This window comes from Gymnoscopelus braueri, assembly GCF_963280865.1.
Source record: "Gymnoscopelus braueri genome assembly, chromosome: 3".
NCBI classification, from domain to species: domain Eukaryota; kingdom Metazoa; phylum Chordata; class Actinopteri; order Myctophiformes; family Myctophidae; genus Gymnoscopelus; species Gymnoscopelus braueri.
In genome coordinates, this window is record NC_137612.1 from 51005877 (window position 1) to 51019577 (window position 13701).

Sequence of the window (13701 nt, forward strand, 5' to 3'; positions counted from 1 at the left end):
GACGATAAGCCTGCACTCACAGAACGTAGCGTTAGATTAAACCAATTGGAGAGCTTTAAAGGTTTGGGTTCGAGTCCCACCAGAGTTGCTATTACAAGTTCGTATGCAGGTGTGTTTTCAAAATATTTTCTTATAGCGAACCTAAACCTATTTTTAGACTAGACTGTACCAAACCAGAATTTTTTCTTTTTAAAATCACTTGCTATCAATCTCTGTGGCGCAATTGGTTAGCGCGCTCGGCTGTTAACCGAGAGGATGGTGGTTCAAGCCCTCCCAGGGACGATTCATTTAAATGCTGTAGCTACAGACGATAAGCCTGCACTCACAGAACGTAGGGTTAGATTACACCAATTGGAGAGCTTTAAAGGTTTGGGTTCGAGTCCCACCAGAGTTGCTATTACAAGTTCTTATGCAGGTGTTTTTTCAAAATATTTTCTTATAGCAAACCTAAACCTATTTTTAGACCGGACTTTACCAAACCAGAATTTTTTCTTTTTAAAATCACTCGCTATCAGTCTCTGTGGCGCAATTGGTTAGCGCGCTCGGCTGTTAACCGAGAGGATGGTGGTTCAAGCCCACCCAGGGACGATTCATCTAAATGCTCTGTAACTACAGACGATAAGCTTGCACTCACAGAACGTAGGGTTAGATTACACCAATTGGAGAGCACTAAAGGTTTGCGTTCGAGTCCCACCAGAGTTGCTATTACAAGTTCGTATGCATGTGTGTTTTCAAAATATTTTCTTATAGCAAACCTAAACCTATTTTTAGACCGGACTGTACCATACCAGAATTTTTTCTTTTTAAAATCACTAGCTATCAGTCTCTGTGGCGCAATTGGTTAGCGCGCTCGGCTGTTAACCGAGAGGATGGTGGTTCAAGCCCACCCAGGGACGATTCATCTAAATGCTCTGTAGCTACAGACGATAAGCCTGCACTCACAGAACGTAGGGTTAGATTAAACCAATTGGAGAGCATTAAAGGTTTGGGTTCGAGTCCCACCAGAGTTGCTATTACAAGTTCGTATGCAGGTGTGTTTTCAAAATATTTTCTTATAGCAAACCTAAACCTATTTTTAGACTAGACTGTACCAAACCAGAATTTTTTCTTTTTAAAATCACTTGCTAGCAGTCTCTGTGGCGCAATTGGTTAGCGCGCTCGGCTGTTAACCGAGAGGATGGTGGTTCAAGCCCACCCAGGGACGATTCATTTAAATGCTGTGTAGCTACAGACGATAAGCCTGCACTCACAGAACGTAGGGTACACCAATTGGAGAGCATTAAAGGTTTGGGTTCGAGTCCCACCAGAGTTGCTATTACAAGTTCGTATGCAGGTGTGTTTTCAAAATATTTTCTTATAGCAAACCTAAACCTATTTTTAGACTAGACTGTACCAAACCAGAATTTTTTCTTTTTAAAATCACTTGCTATCAGTCTCTGTGGCGCAATTGGTTAGCGCGCTCGGCTGTTAACCGAGAGGATGGTGGTTCAAGCCCACCCAGGGACGATTCATTAAAATTCTTTGCAGCTACAGACGATAAGCCTGCACTCACAGAACGTAGGGTTAGATTACACAAGTTGGAGAGCTTTAAAGGTTTGGGTTCGAGTCCCACCAGAGTTGCTATTACAAGTTTGTATGCAGGTGTGTTTTCATAATATTTTCTTATAGCAAACCTAAACCTATTTTTAGACTAGACTGTACCAAACCAGAATTTTTTCTTTTAAAAATCACTCGCTATCAGTCTCTGTGGCGCAATTGGTTAGCGCGCTCGGCTGTTAACCGAGAGGATGGTGGTTCAAGCCCACCCAGGGACGATTCATTTAAATTCTGTGCAGCTACAGACGATAAGCCTGCACTCAAAGAACGTAGGGTTACATTACACAAGTTGGAGAGCTTTAAAGGTTTGTGTTCGAGTCCCACCACAGTTGCTATTACAAGTTCGTATGCAGGTGTGTTTTCAAAATATTTTCTTATAGCAAACCTAAACCTATTTTTAGACTAGACTGTACCAAACCAGAATTTTTTCTTTTTAAAATCACTTGCTATCAGTCTCTGTGGCGCAATTGGTTAGCGCGCTCGGCTGTTAACCGAGAGGATGGTGGTTCAAGCCCACCCAGGGACGATTCATTTGAATTCTGTGCAGCTACAGACGATAATCCTGCACTCACAGAACGTAGGGTTAGATTACACCAATTGGAGAGCATAAAGGTTTGGGTTCGAGTCCCACCTGAGTTCCTATTACAAGTTCTTATGCAGGTGTGTTTTCAAAATATTTTCTTATAGCAAACCTAAACCTATTTTTAGACTAGACTGTACCAAAACAGAATTTTTTCTTTTTAAAATCACTTGCTATCAGTCTCTGTGGCGCAATTGGTTAGCGCGCTCGGCTGTTAACCGAGAGGATGGTGGTTCAAGCCCACCCAGGGACGTTTCATTTAAATTCTGTGCAGCTACAGACGATAAGCCTGCACTCACAGAACGTAGCGTTAGATTAAACCAATTGGAGAGCTTTAAAGGTTTGGGTTCGAGTCCCACCAGAGTTGCTATTACAAGTTCGTATGCAGGTGTGTTTTCAAAATATTTTCTTATAGCAAACCTAAACCTATTTTTAGACTAGACTGTACCAAACCAGAATTTTTTCTTTTTAAAATCACTTGCTATCAATCTCTGTGGCGCAATTGGTTAGCGCGCTCGGCTGTTAACCGAGAGGATGGTGGTTCAAGCCCACCCAGGGACGATTCATTTAAATGCTGTAGCTACAGACGATAAGCCTGCACTCACAGAACGTAGGGTTAGATTACACCAATTGGAGAGCTTTAAAGGTTTGGGTTCGAGTCCCACCAGAGTTGCTATTACAAGTTCTTATGCAGGTGTTTTTTCAAAATATTTTCTTATAGCAAACCTAAACCTATTTTTAGACCGGACTTTACCAAACCAGAATTTTTTCTTTTTAAAATCACTCGCTATCAGTCTCTGTGGTGCAATTGGTTAGCGCGCTCGGCTGTTAACCGAGAGGATGGTGGTTCAAGCCCACCCAGGGACGATTCATCTAAATGCTCTGTAACTACAGACGATAAGCTTGCACTCACAGAACGTAGGGTTAGATTACACCAATTGGAGAGCACTAAAGGTTTGCGTTCGAGTCCCACCAGAGTTGCTATTACAAGTTCGTATGCATGTGTGTTTTCAAAATATTTTCTTATAGCAAACCTAAACCTATTTTTAGACCGGACTGTACCAAACCAGAATTTTTTCTTTTTAAAATCACTTGCTATCAGTCTCTGTGGCGCAATTGGTTAGCGCGCTCGGCTGTTAACCGAGAGGATGGTGGTTCAAGCCCACCCAGGGACGATTCATCTAAATGCTCTGTAGCTACAGACGATAAGCCTGCACTCACAGAACGTAGGGTTAGATTAAACCAATTGGAGAGCATTAAAGGTTTGGGTTCGAGTCCCACCAGAGTTGCTATTACAAGTTCGTATGCAGGTGTGTTTTCAAAATATTTTCTTATAGCAAACCTAAACCTATTTTTAGACTAGACTGTACCAAACCAGAATTTTTTCTTTTTAAAATCACTTGCTAGCAGTCTCTGTGGCGCAATTGGTTAGCGCGCTCGGCTGTTAACCGAGAGGATGGTGGTTCAAGCCCACCCAGGGACGATTCATTTAAATGCTGTGTAGCTACAGACGATAAGCCTGCACTCACAGAACGTAGGGTACACCAATTGGAGAGCTTTAAAGGTTTGGGTTCGAGTCCCACCAGAGTTGCTATTACAAGTTCGTATGCAGGTGTGTTTTCAAAATATTTTCTTATAGCAAACCTAAACCTATTTTTAGACTAGACTGTACCAAACCAGAATTTTTTCTTTTTAAAATCACTTGCTATCAGTCTCTGTGGCGCAATTGGTTAGCGCGCTCAGCTGTTAACCGAGAGGATGGTGGTTCAAGCCCACCCAGGGACCATTCATTAAAATTCTTTGCAGCTACAGACGATAAGCCTGCACTCACAGAACGTTGGGTTAGATTACACAAGTTGGAGAGCTTTAAAGGTTTGGGTTCGAGTCCCACCAGAGTTGCTATTACAAGTTTGTATGCAGGTGTGTTTTCAAAATATTTTCTTATAGCAAACCTAAACCTATTTTTAGACTAGACTGTACCAAACCAGAATTTTTTCTTTTAAAAATCACTCGCTATCAGTCTCTGTGGCGCAATTGGTTAGCGCGCTCGGCTGTTAACCGAGAGGATGGTGGTTCAAGCCCACCCAGGGACGATTCATTTAAATTCTGTGCAGCTACAGACGATAAGCCTGCACTCAAAGAACGTAGGGTTACATTACACAAGTTGGAGAGCTTTAAAGGTTTGTGTTCGAGTCCCACCACAGTTGCTATTACAAGTTCGTATGCAGGTGTGTTTTCAAAATATTTTCTTATAGCAAACCTAAACCTATTTTTAGACTAGACTGTACCAAACCAGAATTTTTTCTTTTTAAAATCACTTGCTATCAGTCTCTGTGGCGCAATTGGTTAGCGCGCTCGGCTGTTAACCGAGAGGATGGTGGTTCAAGCCCACCCAGGGACGATTCATTTGAATTCTGTGCAGCTACAGACGATAATCCTGCACTCACAGAACGTAGGGTTAGATTACACCAATTGGAGAGCATAAAGGTTTGGGTTCGAGTCCCACCTGAGTTCCTATTACAAGTTCTTATGCAGGTGTGTTTTCAAAATATTTTCTTATAGCAAACCTAAACCTATTTTTAGACTAGACTGTACCAAACCAGAATTTTTTCTTTTTAAAATCACTTGCTATCTGTCTCTGTGGCGCAATTGGTTAGCGCGCTCGGCTGTTAACCGAGAGGATGGTGGTTCAAGCCCACCCAGGGACGATTCATTTAAATGCTGTGTAGCTACAGACGATAAGCCTGCACTCACAGAACGTAGGGTACACCAATTGGAGAGCTTTAAAGGTTTGGGTTCGAGTCCCACCAGAGTTGCTATTACAAGTTCGTATGCAGGTGTGTTTTCAAAATATTTTCTTATAGCAAACCTAAACCTATTTTTAGACTAGACTGTACCAAACCAGAATTTTTTCTTTTTAAAATCACTTGCTATCAGTCTCTGTGGCGCAATTGGTTAGCGCGCTCGGCTGTTAACCGAGAGGATGGTGGTTCAAGCCCACCCAGGGACGATTCATTTGAATTCTGTGCAGCTACAGACGATAATCCTGCACTCACAGAACGTAGGGTTAGATTACACCAATTGGAGAGCATAAAGGTTTGTGTTCGAGTCCCACCTGAGTTCTTATTACAAGTTCTTATGCAGGTGTGTTTTCAAAATATTTTCTTATAGCAAACCTAAACCTATTTTTAGACTAGGCTGTACCAAACCAGAATTTTTTCTTTTTAAAATCACTTGCTATCAGTCTCTGTGGCGCAATTGGTTAGCGCGCTCGGCTGTTAACCGAGAGGATGGTGGTTCAAGCCCACCCAGGGACGATTCATTTGAATTCTGTGCAGCTACAGATGATAATCCTGCACTCACAGAACGTAGGGTTAGATTACACCAATTGGAGAGCATAAAGGTTTGGGTTCGAGTCCCACCTGAGTTCCTATTACAAGTTCTTATGCAGGTGTGTTTTCAAAATATTTTCTTATAGCAAACCTAAACCTATTTTTAGACTAGACTGTACCAAACCAGAATTTTTTCTTTTTAAAATCACTTGCTATCAGTCTCTGTGGCGCAATTGGTTAGCGCGCTCGGCTGTTAACCGAGAGGATGGTGGTTCAAGCCCACCCAGGGACGATTCATTTAAATGCTGTGTAGCTACAGACGATAAGCCTGCACTCACAGAACGTAGGGTACACCAATTGGAGAGCTTTAAAGGTTTGGGTTCGAGTCCCACCAGAGTTGCTATTACAAGTTCGTATGCAGGTGTGTTTTCAAAATATTTTCTTATAGCAAACCTAAACCTATTTTTAGACTAGACTGTACCAAACCAGAATTTTTTCTTTTTAAAATCACTTGCTATCAGTCTCTGTGGCGCAATTGGTTAGCGCGCTCGGCTGTTAACCGAGAGGATGGTGGTTCAAGCCCACCCAGGGACGATTCATTTGAATTCTGTGCAGCTACAGACGATAATCCTGCACTCACAGAACGTAGTGTTAGATTACACCAATTGGAGAGCATAAAGGTTTGTGTTCGAGTCCCACCTGAGTTCCTATTACAAGTTCTTATGCAGGTGTGTTTTCAAAATATTTTCTTATAGCAAACCTAAACCTATTTTTAGACTAGGCTGTACCAAACCAGAATTTTTTCTTTTTAAAATCACTTGCTAGCAGTCTCTGTGGCGCAATTGGTTAGCGCGCTCGGCTGTTAACCGAGAGGATGGTGGTTCAAGCCCACCCAGGGACGATTCATTTAAATGCTGTGTAGCTACAGACGATAAGCCTGCACTCACAGAAAGTAGGGTTAGATTACACAAGTTGGAGAGCTTTAAAGGTTTGTGTTCGAGTCCCACCAGCGTTGCTATTACAAGTTCGTATGCGGGTGTTTTTTCAAAATATTTTCATATAGCAAACCTAAACCTAGTTTTAGACTGGACTGTACCAAACCAGAATTCTTTCTTTTTAAAATTGCTATCAGTCTCTGTGGCGCAATTGGTTAGCGCGCTCGGCTGTTAACCGAGAGGATGGTGGTTCAAGCCCACCCAGGGACGATTCAATTGAATTCTGTGCAGCTACAGACGATAATCCTGCACTCACAGAACGTAGGGTTAGATTACACCAATTGGAGACCATAAAGGTTTGGTTTCGAGTCCCACCTGAGTTGCTATTACAAGTTCTTATGCAGGTGTGTTTTCAAAATATTTTCTTATAGCAAACCTAAACCTATTTTTAGACTAGACTGTACCAAACCAGAATTTTTTCTTTTTCAAATCACTTGCTATCAGTCTCTGTGGCGCAATTGGTTAGCGCGCTCGGCTGTTAACCGAGAGGATGGTGGTTCAAGCCCACCCAGGGATGATTCATTTAAATTCTGTGCAGCTACAGACGATAAGCCTGCACTCAAAGAACGTAGGGTTACATTACACAAGTTGGAGAGCTTTAAAGGTTTGTGTTCGAGTCCCACCACAGTTGCTATTACAAGTTCGTATGCAGGTGTGTTTTCAAAATATTTTCTTATAGCAAACCTAAACCTATTTTTAGACTAGACTGTACCAAACCAGAATTTTTTCTTTTTAAAATCACTTGCTATCAGTTTCTGTGGCACAATTGGTTAGCGAGCTCGGCTGTTAACCGAGAGGATGGTGGTTCAAACCCACCCAGGGACGATTCATTTGAATTCTGTGCAGCTACAGATGATAATCCTGCACTCACAGAACGTAGGGTTAGATTACACCAATTGGAGAGCATAAAGGTTTGGGTTCGAGTCCCACCTGAGTTCCTATTACAAGTTCTTATGCAGGTGTGTTTTCAAAATATTTTCTTATAGCAAACCTAAACCTATTTTTAGACTAGACTGTACCAAACCAGAATTTTTTCTTTTTAAAATCACTTGCTATCAGTCTCTGTGGCGCAATTGGTTAGCGCGCTCGGCTGTTAACCGAGAGGATGGTGGTTCAAGCCCACCCAGGGACGATTCATTTAAATGCTGTGTAGCTACAGACGATAAGCCTGCACTCACAGAACGTAGGGTTAGATTACACAAGTTGGAGAGCTTTAAAGGTTTGTGTTCGAGTCCCACCAGAGTTGCTATTACAAGTTCGTATGCAGGTGTGTTTTCAAAATATTTTCTTATAGCAAACCTAAATCTATTTTTAGACTAGACTGTACCAAACCAGAATTTTTTCTTTTTAAAATCACTTGCTATCAGTCTCTGTGGCGCAATTGGTTAGCGCGCTCGGCTGTTAACCGAGAGGATGGTGGTTCAAGCCCACCCAGGGACGATTAATTTAAATTCTGTGTAGCTACAGACGATAAGCCCACGCTCACAGAACGTAAAGTTAGATTACACCAGTTGGAGAGCTTTAAAGGTTTGGGTTCGAGTCCCACCAGAGTTGCTATTACAAGTTCGTATGCAGGTGTTTTCAAAATATTTTCATATAGCAAACCTAAACCTAGTTTTAGACTGGACTGTACCAAACCAGAATTTTTTCTCTTTAAAATCACTTGCTATCAGTCTCTGTGGCGCAATTGGTTAGCGCGCTCGGCTGTTAACCGAGAGGATGGTGGTTCAAGCCCACCCAGGGACGATTCATTTAAATGCTGTGTAGCTACAGACGATAAGCCTGCACTCACAGAACGTAGGGTTAGATTACACAAGTTGGAGAGCTTTAAAGGTTTGGGTTCGAGTCCCACCAGAGTTGCTATTACAAGTTTGTATGCAGGTGTGTTTTCAAAATATTTTCTTATAGCAAACCTAAACCTATTTTTAGACTAGACTGTACCAAACCAGAATTTTTTCTTTTAAAAATCACTCGCTATCAGTCTCTGTGGCGCAATTGGTTAGCGCGCTCGGCTGTTAACCGAGAGGATGGTGGTTCAAGCCCACCCAGGGACGATTCATTTAAATTCTGTGCAGCTACAGACGATAAGCCTGCACTCAAAGAACGTAGGGTTACATTACACAAGTTGGAGAGCTTTAAAGGTTTGTGTTCGAGTCCCACCAGAGTTGCTATTACAAGTTCGTATGCAGGTGTGTTTTCAAAATATTTTCTTATAGCAAACCTAAATCTATTTTTAGACTAGACTGTACCAAACCAGAATTTTTTCTTTTTAAAATCACTTGCTATCAGTCTCTGTGGCGCAATTGGTTAGCGCGCTCGGCTGTTAACCGAGAGGATGGTGGTTCAAGCCCACCCAGGGACGATTAATTTAAATTCTGTGTAGCTACAGACGATAAGCCCACGCTCACAGAACGTAAAGTTAGATTACACCAGTTGGAGAGCTTTAAAGGTTTGGGTTCGAGTCCCACCAGAGTTGCTATTACAAGTTCGTATGCAGGTGTTTTCAAAATATTTTCATATAGCAAACCTAAACCTAGTTTTAGACTGGACTGTACCAAACCAGAATTTTTTCTCTTTAAAATCACTTGCTATCAGTCTCTGTGGCGCAATTGGTTAGCGCGCTCGGCTGTTAACCGAGAGGATGGTGGTTCAAGCCCACCCAGGGACGATTCATTTAAATGCTGTGTAGCTACAGACGATAAGCCTGCACTCACAGAACGTAGGGTTAGATTACACAAGTTGGAGAACTTTAAAGGTTTGGGTTCGAGTCCCACCAGAGTTGCTATTACAAGTTTGTATGCAGGTGTGTTTTCAAAATATTTTCTTATAGCAAACCTAAACCTATTTTTAGACTAGACTGTACCAAACCAGAATTTTTTCTTTTAAAAATCACTCGCTATCAGTCTCTGTGGCGCAATTGGTTAGCGCGCTCGGCTGTTAACCGAGAGGATGGTGGTTCAAGCCCACCCAGGGACGATTCATTTAAATTCTGTGCAGCTACAGACGATAAGCCTGCACTCAAAGAACGTAGGGTTACATTACACAAGTTGGAGAGCTTTAAAGGTTTGTGTTCGAGTCCCACCACAGTTGCTATTACAAGTTCGTATGCAGGTGTGTTTTCAAAATATTTTCTTATAGCAAACCTAAACCTATTTTTAGACTAGACTGTACCAAACCAGAATTTTTTCTTTTTAAAATCACTTGCTATCAGTTTCTGTGGCGCAATTGGTTAGCGAGCTCGGCTCTTAACCGAGAGGATGGTGGTTCAAGCCCACCAGGGACGATTCATTTGAATTCTGTGCAGCTAAAGATGATAATCCTGCACTCACAGAACGTAGGGTTAGATTACACCAATTGGAGAGCATAAAGGTTTGGGTTCGAGTCCCACCTGAGTTCCTATTACAAGTTCTTATGCAGGTGTGTTTTCAAAATATTTTCTTATAGCAAACCTAAATCTATTTTTAGACTAGACTGTACCAAACCAGAATTTTTTCTTTTTAAAATCACTTGCTATCAGTCTCTGTGGCGCAATTGGTTAGCGCGCTCGGCTGTTAACCGAGAGGATGGTGGTTCAAGCCCACCCAGGGACGATTAATTTAAATTCTGTGTAGCTACAGACGATAAGCCCACGCTCACAGAACGTAAAGTTAGATTACACCAGTTGGAGAGCTTTAAAGGTTTGGTTTCGAGTCCCACCAGAGTTGCTATTACAAGTTCGTATGCAGGTGTTTTCAAAATATTTTCATATAGCAAACCTAAACCTAGTTTTAGACTGGACTGTACCAAACCAGAATTTTTTCTTTTTAAAATCACTTGCTATCAGTCTCTGTGGCGCAATTGGTTAGCGCGCTCGGCTGTTAACCGAGAGGATGGTAGTTCAAGCCCACCCAGGGACGATTCATTTGAATTCTGTGCAGCTACAGACGATAATCCTGCACTCACAGAACGTAGGGTTAGATTACAACAATTGGAGAGCATAAAGGTTTGGGTTCGAGTCCCACCTGAGTTCCTATTACAAGTTCTTATGCAGGTGTGTTTTCAAAATATTTTCTTATAGCAAACCTAAACCTATTTTTAGACTAGACTGTACCAAACCAGAATTATTTCTTTTTAAAATCACTTGCTATCAGTCTCTGTGGCGCAATTGGTTAGCGCGCTCGGCTGTTAACCGAGAGGATGCTGGTTCAAACCCACCCAGGTACGATTCATTTAAATGCTGTGTAGCTACAGACGATAAGCCTGCACTCACAGAAAGTAGGGTTAGATTACACAAGTTGGAGAGCTTTAAAGGTTTGTGTTCGAGTCCCACCAGAGTTGCTATTACAAGTTCGTATGCGGGTGTTTTTTCAAAATATTTTCATATAGCAAACCTAAACCTAGTTTTAGACTGGACTGTACCAAACCAGAATTCTTTCTTTTTAAAATTGCTATCAGTCTCTGTGGCGCAATTGGTTAGCGCGCTCGGCTGTTAACCGAGAGGATGGTGGTTCAAGCCCACCCAGGGACGATTCAATTGAATTCTGTGCAGCTACAGACGATAATCCTGCACTCACAGAACGTAGGGTTAGATTACACCAATTGGAGAGCATAAAGGTTTGGTTTCGAGTCCCACCTGAGTTGCTATTACAAGTTCTTATGCAGGTGTGTTTTCAAAATATTTTCTTATAGCAAACCTAAACCTATTTTTAGACTAGACTGTACCAAACCAGAATTTTTCTTTTTAAAATCACTTGCTATCAGTCTCTGTGGCGCAATTGGTTAGCGCGCTCGGCTGTTAACCGAGAGGATGGTGGTTCAAGCCCACCCAGGGACGATTCATTTAAATGCTGTGTAGCTACAGACGATAAGCCTGCACTCACAGAACGTAGGGTTAGATTACACAAGTTGGAGAGCTTTAAAGGTTTGGGTTCGAGTCCCACCAGAGTTGCTAATACAAGTTTGTATGCAGGTGTGTTTTCAAAATATTTTCTTATAGCAAACCTAAACCTATTTTTAGACTAGACTGTACCAAACCAGAATTTTTTCTTTTAAAAATCACTCGCTACCAGTCTCTGTGGCGCAATTGGTTAGCCCGCTCGGCTGTTAACCGAGAAGATGGTGGTTCTAGCCCACCCAGGGACGATTCATTTAAATTCTGTGCAGCTACAGACGATAAGCCTGCACTCAAAGAACGTAGGGTTACATTACACAAGTTGGAGAGCTTTAAAGGTTTGTGTTCGAGTCCCACCACAGTTGCTATTACAAGTTCGTATGCAGGTGTGTAACTAAATATTTTCTTATAGCAAACCTAAACCTGTTTTTAGACTAGACTGTACCAAACCAGAATTTTTTCTTTTTAAAATCACTTGCTATCAGTTTCTGTGGCGCAATTGGTTAGCGAGCTCGGCTGTTAACCGAGAGGATGGTGGTTCAAGCCCACCCAGGGACGATTCATTTGAATTCTGTGCAGCTACAGACGATAATCCTGCACTCACAGAACGTAGGGTTAGATTACACCAATTGGAGAGCATAAAGGTTTGGGTTCGAGTCCCACCTGAGTTCCTATTACAAGTTCTTATGCAGGTGTGTTTTCAAAATATTTTCTTATAGCAAACCTAAAACTATTTTTAGACTAGACTGTACCAAACCAGAATTTTTTCTTTTTAAAATCACTTGCTATCAGTCTCTGTGGCGCAATTGGTTAGCGCGCTCGGCTGTTAACCGAGAGGATGGTGGTTCAAGCCCACCCAGGGACGATTCATTTAAATGCTGTGTAGCTACAGACGATAAGCCTGCACTCACAGAACGTAGGGTTAGATTACACAAGTTGGAGAGCTTTAAAGGTTTGTGTTCGAGTCCCACCAGAGTTGCTATTACAGGTTCGTATGCGGGTGTTTTTTCAAAATATTTTCATATAGCAAACCTAAACCTAGTTTTAGACTGGACTGTACCAAACCAGAATCTTTTCTTTTTAAAATTGCTATCAGTCTCTGTGGCGCAATTGGTTAGCGCGCTCGGCTGTTAACCGAGAGGATGGTGGTTCAAGCCCACCCAGGGACGATTCAATTGAATTCTGTGCAGCTACAGACGATAATCCTGCACTCACAGAACGTAGGGTTAGATTACACCAATTGGAGAGCATAAAGGGTTGGGTTCGAGTCCCACCTGAGTTGCTATTACAAGTTCTTATGCAGGTGTGTTTTCAAAATATTTTCTTATAGCAAACCTAAACCTATTTTTAGACTAGACTGTACCAAACCAGAATTTTTTCTTTTTAAAATCACTTGCTATCAGTCTCTGTGGCGCAATTGGTTAGCGCGCGCGGCTGTTAACCGAGAGGATGGTGGTTCAATCCCACCCAGGGACGATTCATTTAAATGCTGTGTAGCTACAGACGATAAGCCTGCACTCACAGAACGTAGGGTTAGATTACACAAGTTGGAGAGCTTTAAAGGTTTGTGTTCGAGTCCCACCAGAGTTGCTATTACAAGTTCGTATGCAGGTGTGTTTTCAAAATATTTTCTTATAGCAAACCTAAATCTATTTTTAGACTAGACTGTACAAAACCAGAATTTTTTCTTTTTAAAATAACTTGCTATCAGTCTCTGTGGCGCAATTGGTTAGCGCGCTCGGCTGTTAACCGAGAGGATGGTGGTTCAAGCCCACCCAGGGACGATTAATTTAAATTCTGTGTAGCTACAGACGATAAGCCCACGCTCACAGAACGTAAAGTTAGATTACACCAGTTGGAGAGCTTTAAAGGTTTGGGTTCGAGTCCCACCAGAGTTGCTATTACAAGTTCGTATGCAGGTGTTTTCAAAACATTTTCATATAGCAAACCTAAACCTAGTTTTAGACTGGACTGTACCAAACCAGAATTTTTTCTTTTTAAAATTGCTATCAGTCTCTGTGGCGCAATTGGTTAGCGCGCTCGGCTGTTAACCGAGAGGATGGTGGTTCAAGCCCACCCAGGGACGATTCATTTAAATTCTGTGCAGCTACAGACGATAAGCCTGCACTCACAGAACGTAGGGTTACATTACACCAATTGGAGAGCTTTAAAGGTTTGGGTTCGAGTCCCACCAGAGTTGCTATTACAAGCTCGTATGCAGGTGTGTTTTCAAAATATTTTCTTATAGCAAACCTAAACCTATTTTTAGACCGGACTGTACCAAACCGGAATTGTTTCTTTTTAAAATCACTTGCTATCAGTCTCTGT

The 13701-nt window shown here is 41.9% G+C and overlaps 1 protein-coding gene across 2 annotated transcripts in view; it reads right to left on the bottom strand.

The window, feature by feature from the left end:
* Positions 1-13701, bottom strand: part of uba7 (ubiquitin-like modifier activating enzyme 7) — a 135327-nt gene that overhangs the window by 100490 nt on the left and 21136 nt on the right. The window lies entirely within an intron of this gene.